Below are 12,666 nucleotides of genomic sequence, written 5' to 3' on the forward strand. Positions count from 1 at the left end.
AGTGATGAGGTCCTGCCCTAGCAGATCTTCACAGTGACAAGTTGATGTGCTTCCTAGCAGCAGGGTCATAAAAATTTCAGGCTTCCTTCTGAAAGAGGGCTTTGTGTTTTGGGGGTCCGTTTGGAGTAAGTCCCTTGTATGGCCACTCTCAAAAGCTGAACCCTACATTTAGTCTACATCTAAATGGGACTGACCTCATGAATTACCTCCCGAAACTTCATCTATAAACTGGCTCCTTCTTATACAGACTGATGAATTCTTGTTTATTCCTAAATGGCTGTCAGAAGACCTATTCATCAAACTCTTAACGGGGAATGAGAAGTCTCACATAATCCAGCGTCAAGCGCGGCACCATTAAATAATCATTAGATTTCATTGCTGGTCTTGAGACCCACTCCAAATCCACAAAGCAAGCTTTTTATCATTCATCCAAACTGCATCTAGATGAGATTTTGACCTGATTTTTTTTAAAGGTTGTTTTTTGTCGCTGTCTGTTTCATGGCTGTGTTACTTGTCCTTTCAAAGAAGGTAGGATTTGCTCCCCCCCCGCAACAAAAGTAAGAGAAAATAAAGGCAGATGGCCAACTCTATTCAATATCCATTTGCTTTATTTGAGCAGTTTAATGTAGTGAAACAGAGTGAAATGTTGCTACTTGCTAAATGGTAAACAACACCATTACCCAGAATTCCATAGCAGAGCAGCACAAAACCGACTACTAGTGATTAATCAAACTGTTGTTGTAATTGTAACGCGTGATGCATAATAGATAGTGTGCTGTGTTTTTTTTAAAGCTGCAAATTAGCAAATAATAACTTCACCACTGAGCACATATCTATTCCATGCTGCTAATGCACAAATCATAGAAAAATAAAAAAAAGACCATTATGGCTAGCCATTAAGTCTGTTTGATTTTTTTTTGGAGCTGCAACAAGTGCTATTAGAATTGTATGTTTTGATATATCAAGTCAACCATGCCTGCAGGATAAGGAAATAGACAGTAGCTCTAGAATCTTTCTTGGACACATGAGAAGTACTCCTAAATAAAATCTGATGTTACTTTAGTAAGGATGTCACCATCTTTGCTGCAAATCAGTTCATCAGATGACTCTACCTTATTCAGTGGGAGCAACAATGACAGCCAATCATTGGCTTGGCAAACTTTGCAGGCTTCTTACAAACTGGTTTGTGGGTGCCAGTGTGGATTTTTTGCTACTAGCTATATTGTTAACGGACAGACCCTGGAGAACCAAATCCTTCCAGATCTCAGACAGTCAGTGTGAGGGGAGTCCTGGAGCCCCATGGATAGGCTCCTTAGGGCATACTGAACCAAGGTGGGAAACAAAATAGTTTAATGCCACTTTAGTTATTTCTATCTTCCCAGTTAACTTTCTGTACTTTTTCATAGTTATTCATTGTCAAAAAGATGAAATGTTCATTGCTACCTACAAGTTACAGATGAAAACCCTTCTCACTTGGCCATCAATAGCACTGGTTATCCCAGGACCCTAATCTTATTTCCACACATTTTGCTTAAGTTCAGTGGTGGTCTCTGTTACAACCTGGTTGTCGTCTGGCCTTGGATAATATTTCTCCAGCTGCCAACGGGAATTCAGCGCTGACCAATTGTGATTCATGTCATTGAACGATACAAGGCTTTGTTTATAAACACACATCCTCAGTCTTTTTTCCTCATTGTTTAACTGTGAGAGTCTTGCGGCTGTCCCGAGGTCAACATTCTGAAGCCCCACAAAGTAAGAGTCTGGTATTAATGCTTAATGACACAGGGTGTGAGTGATAGGGAGGTGACAGATGCTCTTACAAACTAGCATCGTGTAGAAAATGCAGCTCCCAGTGTCATTAATGAAACAATGAAAGCATTACACGGTACACATATATGATGACTATTGCCTACGAGTCAACTGGTGAAAATTGACTAGTTTCCATAGCCTTTTGAGCAACCATGCATGCATTACACAGTTTACTTGTGTGAGGACCAATTAAGTATGCACATGTGCATGCTGTTGTGATAGATAATCCCCCTGGTGAATTCTGACAGCTACCTAGGGAGCGGGTGAGCTTCCCCTTGCTAACAGTCTTTAAGCAGAGGCTGGACAAACACTTGGCTGGTATGCTGTAGGTTGATCCTGCATTGAGCAGGGGATTGGACAAGATGGTCTGTATGGCCCCTTCCAACTCTATGATTCTGTGAAATGGCTTGATAATCACTTGATCCGATCATTTATCAACTGAAGGGATATTCATAACTGGCCACTATGATGCAAGCCAAACTTGCAGGTGTTTCCAAATCCCTATTCTTAAGATGTACACAAAGCATAACATACAGCTGTCTCCCAGTGGCAAAACTCTGGAAACCAATGCATAGAATGTTCACTGTTCCTAGGAATTAGATGTACATATTTTGTCTCCTGTGGTAATACTACCTTATCAGTTCTTTCCCCCATGGTCTTAAATATCTATGTGAGACACACGAATGCAAACGTGGAGTTTTAGCATGTGATGTTACCAATATATTGAGAACGCAAAATTGTGGATGACTTTAACAAAGTTGCAAGGAACTGCTAACTTGGTGCTGAGTCAGCACCTGAATGCAGTGATGAACTGACTGAGGGAAAACAAATTTAATCCAGATAAGATGGAAGTGAAGTTGGTATGATGTCTGCATTAAATGAGATAGATCTCTACGCAACTGAATAACTCAATTAAAACTCCTAATAGAACAGTGCAATTACAACAGTAAATGAACACTCCGTTTCTCATTTCTGTGACCATCTGATCTGGAAATGCTGATCCATGCTAAGGTTTCCTTGAAGTTAGATTGTTACACACTCTGCCAGGGGCTGCCCTTGAAGATGATTCAGATACTTCAGCTAGAGCAAACTCACCTATTTGTTATTAGGCTTTGCCTATTGAAACTGCATTATCCAGATGTCTCTTCACTGGCTGCCTGTATATTTCTGGATTCAATTTAAAGTGCTGGTGCTTACCCATAAAGCCCTTCATCAGTTGGGATCCACGTATTTGAAGGACAATTTTGCCTGATATGAATATATGAAGCATTTATGCTGTTCACAACAGGTCTCCCAGTGGTTAAGATTGCTATGGCCCAGGACCACGACTTTCCCAATGATACTGCACATCTGTGGAACAACTTCCTCAAAGGAGTGAGGTAGGCACGCAACTTCAAGAGGCTGATGAGGCTGTAAGACAAAGTTATGAGGCAACTTAGGGGACATAGATGTGGACTCCTACTTAACTGTTTTTTTAATTGATCCTCCTTGATCTCAGATTGCAAATGCCTTAGCAGACCAGGTGCTTGGGAGCAGCAGCAGCAGAAGGCCATTGCTTTCACATCCTGCACGTGAGGGCACCTGGTGGGCCACTGCGAGTAGCAGAGTGCTGGACTAGATGGACTCTGGTCTGATCCAGCAGGCTTGTTCTTATGTTCTTATGTTCTTAATTAGCAGTTTCAGTTATGTATTTTATTTTATTAGATGGTTATTTGTATTGTAATGATGGTTGTTGCTTACTTTGGGTCCCGGCTGTGTTATGACATAGAGGAGGTATATAAGTGCTATTAACTAACAAAATAATGAATACCTGCATGGATAATGGGGGGGGGGGGGGGAGAGAAAAGGCTCATCATGACAACATTAAAAATAAAGAAGAATTTTAAAAAGGCACTCATTTAATTTCAGAACTCTATGGACCACACAGGCCATTCTGTTGACAACCCAGCTGAATTTGTAAAACAACATTTTGACCTTGGCTATCTACATTGCTCAATTGCAGATGCTTCCTACCACTTCTTCTCCAGATATAGGAAGCAGAAGAAAGGTGGTAAGAAAGCAAGTAGTACTTGACCCATGCTAAAGTTGATGGGTTGGCGTTTTCCTCTCTGCTGCCATAACATCTGTAAAGGATCACGCAGGGCTATTTTCTCTGGCAAATCCGATCTGTCTACACCTGGATACATATACATATGTTTTCTGCTTTGAAGAGTTCATCACTTACAATAAGATCACTGTTTAAATTTAGCAAGAGCATGAGAGTTTACAGAAACTCAGCCATGTTCCATTCATATACACAGTGAACATTTACAAAAGCACATAAAAACCTACAGCTGACAATGAAGCAAGATGTAAAGAAAAAAACCCAGTGTGTCCTTCATGCTAACATCTGACCCCGATTAACCTATTAATTGAAATGCCTTCTTGAAGCCCCTCTGGTTCTCTCCATAATGCATCCAAGCTACTCCAAGCCTCTTCAATCTCTTCATTTCTCTTCTATAGGAAATAGATGTGAGCCACTCCAGTTTCTCAAGCTGGATCCACTTTGGATTCTCTCTATAAAACCTCTTAATTATTATCTAGCACAATGGCCTTTCAGTCATGCAAACCCTTATCCTCTTGCCTTGGTTAATGGCTGCACCACTCCTATTTTCCCCAGTTTTCCCTTTCATATTTTGCTAAAGGTAGCCACTAATGTTTTATTAAAAGTACTTTCACACATTTGTAAATTGGCTCTGAACTACATGGAGATGGCACCAATCTAGGGGCTGATTGCATTTTTCTTTTATTCATTAATTTCACAGAAAGAAGATGTTAGAGTGATGTCTAGTTGGTAAGTAGGCTATCACCATGTAGGAGGATTATCCATACTGACTCATTGTGTTTGGCCACAGGTTTATGTGTGATTAGTACAATTTAAGATACATGGCAGTCTTAGCCCTGACAGCAAGCTAAGGTCAAAAGTTTGCTTTAACATGAGCTAATTAAGAGAATGAGTTACTCCTGTATGACTTGGAGGTCTCATCCTGTGTAAGGGCTTGCTTGATTACCACACCTTGCAAAGATACTGTTAAAGACAAAGAATATGGAAGCTACCTCAGCATCAGATATTGCATTTCCCTATCTCTTCTGGGAACCAAGTCAGCAACAATAGTTGCTCCTCTGCATCTCCTCTACCTTTGTTATGACTTTCCTAAACCACTCACCTTACCCCGGTCTAAAGGTCTCAGCTAAATCTGAATATCTTGGGCAGTGACTCTAAAGAGTTAATCTGCATGGGAGCCTTACAGCAGCTCCTCTTTTAGCTTAACAATGTAATTTCCCCCCCTTTGTCCCGGTCTTAGTCATAGTTGAGCTGATTAATTAGCTCTGCACCCCAAACCCAGCGCAGATGTGAAACCAAGTGCAATTGGTTCCTTTTCCCACGAAGGAACGATCTACCTTATAAAAGTTCAGTTCACCTGCAACACGTTGCTCATTACTAGCCTGTGCCTCCCTTGGTCTGGTCAGTTTGAGACACAATATCGTCTTCTACCGGGTTTCCGTGCTGGCATGGAATCCCTGCCTTCTACTGCTTCTACTTCGAGAACGTTAGGTAACGTATCACCCTGCTAATTCCCAAATTCCCTCTCTATTCTACCACCTACTTTTCAACCCTTTTTATATACTAGGAACTTGAATGTGTGCGCTCTTATGCCTTACTGTATGTGTGTATTTTGAACTAAATTTATATAAACGTTTAAAAACTCAATTGGACTCTTGCATTTACTCTGCAGATCTCTCCTTGCCAAATCCCTTCCCCGTAGATATAGTCTCCAAGATCCTGCCCTAGTCTCCTCTCGCACTGCCAAGTGAGCATTCATTCCCCTTTGCTGCCTTTAAAACCATATGTGTGCTGTTACACTCTTAGCAGCTGGTGGAGATTCCCGTTAATAATTTGATAACCCCTGTTAAGCTAGGTAACAGCAGGAGTGCATATCCTATCACTCTCTGAATGGAATGCAGTTTTCCTGTGTTCCTCTGTGTTCCTGTAGACACTTCTGACCCCTGGAAAGATAATTTCTATGGTTTCAGGACCTGTGCAGGTGTATGTGGGCTGGGAGGAGGGGGAGTGAGGAAAGACAAAGGAGGACATAATATCCCGGGGAAAACCGGGATCATACATACTGGGATGTTTGTATCTTGGTTTCTCCCTTCACTCAGCTGCCCGTTATCGCATTCAGACTGGGAGGAAGAACTCCAGGTGATTATGCATGGCCCCTGGTTTAATTTCACTTTTCATGACAATGTTTCCGCAAATGCGCAAACAGTCCCATTTTCCCAATGTTATGATTGGCCACAGCTGTGAGAATTTGAGAGGGAGAGCAGAGTGGTAGGAGGCAGGAAACACTCAGAAAACTGGTCTATTTCTCTACTGGGCGGTGTTTGCATAGGAGGGAAGTGGGATTGTATAGGTAAGTGGCTTTTTTCAGAAACGAACCACCAATTTAGCAATTTTTGAAAGCTGTGGGATAAGGGAAATCTCGTGGACTGGGCCTGAGTTAGGCCCAGAAGCCATGCGGCAGTCATGCCTAAACTGGGAGGTTTTACCTCTTTATCCCAAGATATATGGTCCATGTGGAAAACGCCAAAGGGGTCAAATTGCTCCTCCTTCCTTTTTTGCAAACACAGCTCCATGGAGGAAAGGGGTCAGTTTCATCCCCTAATCCCTTCTTTCCTTAACCCACAGTCCCTCATAGATGTTCCTCTTTTCAGGTTCCACTATTGTCAAAAAATGGTCTTATTGGGGCTCAGCAGAGGTTGGAAGGACAGAGAGCAATGCAGGAGAACTCAGTAGCTCAGTGATGCATGGATGGTGGTGAACCTCGTCTTCTGGAGTCACAAACCTGAATTTCCCTACACAAACCTGTATTCCCTGTGGGTTGGCTCTTTCATTGGCCAGGTAGTGCTTAGAGATGACACTGTTTCCAGGAACTGTAGACCATGTCAGAGGCACAAACGCTCTCTCTTCCCGTGTTCAAAATGACACTTCTTTCTATACACCATGGGCGTTTTCGCACACACTTTTTATTCTAGAATAAAAGCGAACCGCATTGATTCCTTAGCTTTTTGATGTAGTTTCGTCGCTCGATGGCATTCACACATGGCCAGGTAGTCACGCATCTTCCGCTTGCTTTGCAACTCCTGGGTTTCTGCATCCCTCAGGAATGCGGCGCAAACGACCGCTCTGATTGGCTGTCGCGCCATCCTGGGGCCGTCCAGGGGCGGGCTTCCAAATTGCTTCCCATCCCATTTCCGTGGACGGGCTGTTGAGCTGCTGTGTTAACGGAGGCGAAATGACCAAATGAGTCACCAAGCTGCAAATGTATCAAAAGCAGCGGTGCCCGCGGGACTCGGTAGCTTTGAGCTTACTGTCAGGCGACAATAAACCCGGAGAATAACGCGAGGAGGGGAGTGAGTCGAGGTGGAATCAAAGCCGGAACAAACAATGGGATGCTACTTGTAGCGCAACCCGAGCAAGCCCAATTAGCGTTTCCATTGGCTGGATCAAATCGCGTCAGACTGTGGGGCTGTCACTCCCCTGACTGTCGCTTACTCCAGATTTTGTTTCGCACCTAGCCACCAGATTGTGGGGGGAAACCGGTTTTTCCAAGAAAGTTGCAGAAGTATCGAGCGACAGGAAAAATGTGGAACAACGGCTGGAATGTGGCACAGAAGGGGGGTCGGGACACATTTTGGCTTAAGTGTGTGCAAACAAATGTGGGTAACAGCAACGAACTCACATGCTGGATCTGCAACAAACAGTGTGTGCGAAAACGCCCCATGATAAGGTAAGCATCTGCCACAAAGTGAAGGAGCCTGCTGAAGTGAACATTAAATATTTCATCCACTGATACTGGGGCCAAACACTTCTTTCCTCTTCTGCTTAGTCAGAAGGATGGGGGGCGGGGGGGGGGGAAGGAAGCAAGGAACAAACATTGATTCCAAGGCAACATGTCACTCTGGAAAACTGAACTTAGGCTCATTCTGCACATGCAGAATAATGCACTTTCAAATTGCTTTCAGTGCTCTTTGAAGCTGTGCGGAATAGCAAAATCCACTTGCAAACAGTTGTGAAAGTGGTTTGAAAACGCATTATTTTGCCTGTGCGGAAGGGGCCCAAGTCTCTTAACTCCATTGTCTTCTCAAAAAGGTGAAACTGGTTAAACGTTTCTAGTCATGTGGTTTTATTCTGTGATGTTTGGTGCTTTCTCTGCCCAACATCTATGGGCATTGGTTGTGCCTGTATTGATTATATCTGCATGTCTGAGATGGATAGAGTTTTATAAACGTCATCCTTACAATGTCTACCTTAAAAAAAGATTACCATGACTATAATAAAAGTTATACACAAAAAGTTTTTTTAATGGTCGTACCTGTAACTTGTATATGAATTTAAGCCAACCCACCCTTTTTTTTTCTTGATGGCACATCAGAAAAGAAAAAAAAATCCTCTCATATAAACAGGGTAGTATTTCTGTATGATGTTGTGGCTCTATAGCAAAGGTCCCGGTTTAACCCCAACCTCTCCAATTAAAAGGATCAGGTAGTGAATGCAAAATACATTTACATGAGACCCTGGAGAACCACTACCAGTCAGAGCAGACAAGATGGAGCAGAGGTCTTTGGTATAAGACTTCTGTTGTGTATAGGTTTGGCCCTATAAGATGGGGAAGTATTTTACAGATCAGAGCAGGAGAAGGCTGAGAGACAAATACTTATTTGAAGCCACTTAATGATTGAAAAGCAGAGGTAACATTTGAACTAGGAATTCTCTGAACATGGCTGGCATCAGATGCTTGTGAAGCAGAGCAGTTCTCAGAGCACACTGGGTGCTATTACTTTGGATAGTTGCTAGCTGAATAACCGTGCTGCTTTCCCTTCCCTGTCCTCAGTGGGGCAGAAACCACAAGTAGGGCATAAAAGGCTGATGGGAAGCACAGTCCCCCCCCCCCCCACACACACAACACTTTCAGCAGAGCAGGAATAACAAGTATGGAGCAGGCTTGCAGCCTTCTGTTTTCTTCAGCCCCACACTGTATTGTGTGCATTTGACTACCAGAAAAATAGCAGTGGAAAACCAGAGATGAAATATAAAGGCTCTGTTTGGTGGGTCAAACAATCTTCTGGTTTGGTATGTCTGTACTAAACTGCAACACAGAAATCCAATTTAATGATATCTCAATTTAATGACATCTCAAGAAGAAAGATGGACTTGGACATGGGAGTCCATATGGTCAGTGGTCACAGGGGAGAAAAACAGCTCCAACCCAAACCTTTCAAGTGAGTCAAGCTTATCTGAGAAGTATAAACTCTCTGAGACTTGACAGCCATGGTCTCCTACTTCCTCCCTCCTTTGTTTATGGCTCTGTCCTGCACTTCTTCACCACTTCAAACAAAGGCAGAAACCTCTGTGTTTTCTCTGCCTGGCTTGTGTTATTCTAGGTTGCTCGTGTGACATTGAGACAGGCTGTGATTGCTCTTATCTACCTTGGTTCAGAGGGATGTTAAGCATCAGACCTCACAAAGCCCCCACACCCAAAGAGCTGCTTTCCTAGCCCTTGCATGCCTCCGGAGATATAAACAAATTTGATGGGGCTAAAAGCTAATAAAAATAAAGATGTGACGACCGAAGTGATTGCTTGCAGAGTCCAAATTGGATCTGCAGGCTACTCACTGGAGTTGAAGAAAATGATAGAAAGTGGAAAAGCAAAGCGTTCACATTTCAAATCCAAGTTGATTGATTCCATTGGGAACAGCAGTTATATTTGTACTCCGGCATATATAATATGGGCCTTTTCTTGCCCGTTTGCACAGGATCCTGCCTATAATTTCCACAGATGGATTTCCATCTGCAAAATGCAAATTTCCCTACAACCCCTTTCCTGCTGATGCTCAATGTCCCCTGAAATGCTGCTCCTCAGGAATAGCAGGAATAGCTTGGGGGGAGTAAGAGATCTACCAGGGGAGGGGAGAATGGAAGGAAATTAACCTTTTTCTCTCCTCAGAAGTTTTAGGTAGGATCTGAGCCATTGTTTGGAGGTCTGCAATTATTATTGTTTTTAAAAGGCACATTTAAGAATGTGAATTGTGACTCTGAACAATTATTTTCTATTAGACTGGATGCTAATCTTGTCAGAGAGGAGGGGTTAGCTGACTGTAATCTCTTTCCCTCTCTCTATATATATGAAATTACTTTTGGGGAGAGTAATGTAATTTCCACAGTGTATAACTAACAGCCCCATCCAATGCGGTGGGGGAAAGGGCTTTAGGGAATGGCGTGGCCTTGTGCCAGTGCATTTCTCCTCCTTGGGGCATTTACCCCAGCAGAGGTGTCAGATGCACTGGTGGCTGCCTGTCCCTCAGTCCCGTGCTGCAAAACCTGCTCTGCAATATTTTCACCAAGACAGCTGGAAGCAATTGGACAAAAAGGGAGAGAGAAGGCAGGGCAGCTTAGAGCTACTTGTATAAACAGGTTCCAGGTGAAGCCCAGTTACCAAATGTGCATGCAGCCAATATTTCCAAAAAAAGTAAATTTAAAGGGGGCAGGGCCTCACAGCATATGGGGGCTTAAGACGATGTACAAACTCTCTCTCTATGAAATTGCTTTTGGAGAGAGTAATGTTTGGAGTAGATCAAAAGTGCATGCTGCCAGATTGGTTCTCTAGACTGATTAATCCTGAACTCTTATCAACTATAATTTTGGAATCCTGATTGCTATATTATGTTAGAGTCTCCATCTTGTCCAGGAATGTACTTCCAAAGAATTAGCAAAACCATCTTGACTGGGAATGTTATAAGGTGGGTTAAAAGCATTAAAATACCAAGTAATTTCTTTTATGTAATACTATGTACTTGCAGTGTGGGTGGTGGGAACAAGGTGTCTATTTCTAGCAACTGTGCCACTAGTTTCCTGTTTTTGAAAGTGGAAAGATCCATTTTATTTAACTGGGAAACTTTCTTTGAGAAGGTTTTGTTCTGTGTCAGTGTCTTAATCCTGCTATTTGGCACAGCAAGCATTTTATTATACAGTTTCTGATTTTCTCAGTCCTCTCCCCTCCCCACTTTTACTGTTCACTTCTGTGTCTTCAGATTCATTACAAGCCTCACGGAGCTGAGTAGAAAATCAGCAGGGCCCACCTTCACATCATGTCAGACAGTAAAGCTTAGTCATGCAGCTTAAAATAAAGTAAGCAAAGGGCAGATGGCAAAAAGGAGAAAAAGCAGTTTATTTAATCTCCCTGTGTTTGCAAGGAAGCAATTGTCTTTCAGGCCCTGAAAACAGAGCGTTACCAGAAGACAAACAAGAAAGCTTCCTTTTCCAGGCCACATCTGACACTGTTTGTCTAGCTACCGCAGGGTCTTGAAGTTAATGCAGGGCTTTCAATAAAATCCAAAGTCACCATATGTACAGATAACAGCTCTTTAGGAAGAAGCAGGGGCTGAATTGTGACCTTGCTTTGTGGATCTGAGATGACCCATCAAGAGTGCAGTTGCTGCCTTGGCAAAGCAGTGGACCAAGAGGGCAGTAGTTGAACCATTCCATTCCATCTTCCGTGGCTACCCCTAAATCCACGTAGAGGCTTTCTTGCTTTATTTATGGCATCTCTCTCCACATTGGTTCACAGGAAAATGCTGAAGCCCAATTTCCTGATTTAAACAAGTAATACAATCCAACAAACACAACAAATAATACAATCCAACAAACTCAACAAACAGATCCTGGTCTGGTCCTGGTTGACATGCCTGCCTTGAAGAGGCCACAAGAGGCCTCTTCCAGTGCTTGAATCAAAAGTCCTTTGACTCACACTCAAGGTTTTGCACCTTTAATACCAGCAAGGAAAGAAGACAGCCGCAGCCCAGACTGAACTCACCTGCTGCTAGATTGCTGACAACAGACTCTTCCTCACTTGGGGGTGCCAGCACTGCATTGGCAGATGCTGGAAATTTTTTAGAGTGATTCCTGGAAAGGCTGGAATTTTTGCTGGTTGTTCTACTTTTAGGGATGTACTAAGAATTTCCCATAGTCTCTATGGTAAAGGCTATACAGACAGGAGGAAATTCCTAGAGTGTTGCTACACAGGCCATTTGCCAGACTTTCCCTACTCCTGTTCCTCAGTTTCTCAAGAGTTGGGCACTGGTGCCAAAAGAGGGGCTTTACTCACCATAGGTAGGTAAATAGCAAGCATATTCTCACTTCTCCCTCCTGCCCTCCCAACTAGGAACACATCTGGCCCTTCTTAATGTTTAGGTGGAATCTCTTTTCCTTCACCTTGGATCCATTACTCCATGTCTTAGGCTGATTCCACATGGGCCAAAAATAGTGGTGTGAAAACAGTGTGAAAATGGTATAAACCCTTTTACATTGTGTTAAACCCTTTTACACCATTTTCACACCGTTTTCACACCGCTGTTTTTGACCCATGAGGAATGAGCCTTAGTCTTTGAGGTAGCAGAAAACAAGCTTGCTCCCTCTTCAACATGGCATCCCTTCAAATATTTCAAAATAGCTATAATGTCCCCCCCTTAACCTTCGCTTCTCCAGACCAAACATCCCCAGCTCCCTAAGTCTCTCTTCATAGGGCATGGATTCCAGACCTTTTACCATTTTGGGTGCCCTCAAGCTTGTCTATTTGACAAATTCCAGCTTGTCAATATCCTTCTTAAATTGTGGTGCCCAGAACTGAACACAGCACTCTAGGTGAAGTCTGACCAATGCAGAGTAGAGTGGTACAATTACTTCCCTCAATGTAGACACTATACTCTTATTGATGCATCCCAGAATTGCATTAGCTTTCTTGGCTGCCATATCACACT

The sequence above is a fragment of the Sphaerodactylus townsendi genome, linkage group LG09 (genome assembly GCF_021028975.2).
Source record: "Sphaerodactylus townsendi isolate TG3544 linkage group LG09, MPM_Stown_v2.3, whole genome shotgun sequence".
Lineage (NCBI taxonomy): Eukaryota > Metazoa > Chordata > Lepidosauria > Squamata > Sphaerodactylidae > Sphaerodactylus > Sphaerodactylus townsendi.